The following is a 258-nucleotide window of genomic DNA, read 5'->3' as shown; positions in this document are numbered from 1 at the left end:
GAAGAAACAAAGGGGCCAAGCGGGTGAGTCGGCAGGAGCCCCGCCGACCTCACCAGGGGCCGGGGTCTCGCTCCCGGCCGCCGCCCGGCTTCCTGATCTCGGCCCCGAAGCCTCGCCCTTCCGACCGCCCAGAGCGCTCCCGCTTCCCCTTCCCTCCAGCTCTCACCCGGCCTCGGAGTCCCAAACCGCTCCGGTCCAGCTCCAGGCAGGCCGCGGGCAGAGCCAGGGCAGGCCGCGGCCCTGGAGAGGCCAGGAAGC

General features: G+C 73.6%; 1 protein-coding gene across 1 annotated transcript in view; it reads right to left on the bottom strand.

Annotated features, from left to right (window-relative positions):
• The window catches only part of HECTD1 (HECT domain containing E3 ubiquitin protein ligase 1), a 96,142-nt gene extending 95,890 nt beyond the window's left edge, over positions 1-252 (bottom strand). The window contains exon 1 of the mRNA XM_015565487.1: positions 167-252. The gene's annotated coding sequence lies outside the window, so the exon portion shown is untranslated. The remainder of the gene's footprint in view (positions 1-166) is intronic.
• Positions 253-258: the final 6 nt, after the last annotated feature.

Source organism: Myotis davidii, unplaced genomic scaffold, assembly GCF_000327345.1.
Source record: "Myotis davidii unplaced genomic scaffold, ASM32734v1 scaffold21, whole genome shotgun sequence".
NCBI classification, from domain to species: domain Eukaryota; kingdom Metazoa; phylum Chordata; class Mammalia; order Chiroptera; family Vespertilionidae; genus Myotis; species Myotis davidii.
The sequence above is the reverse complement of the archived record's forward strand: the minus strand, read 5'-3'. Positions and strand labels throughout refer to the sequence as shown.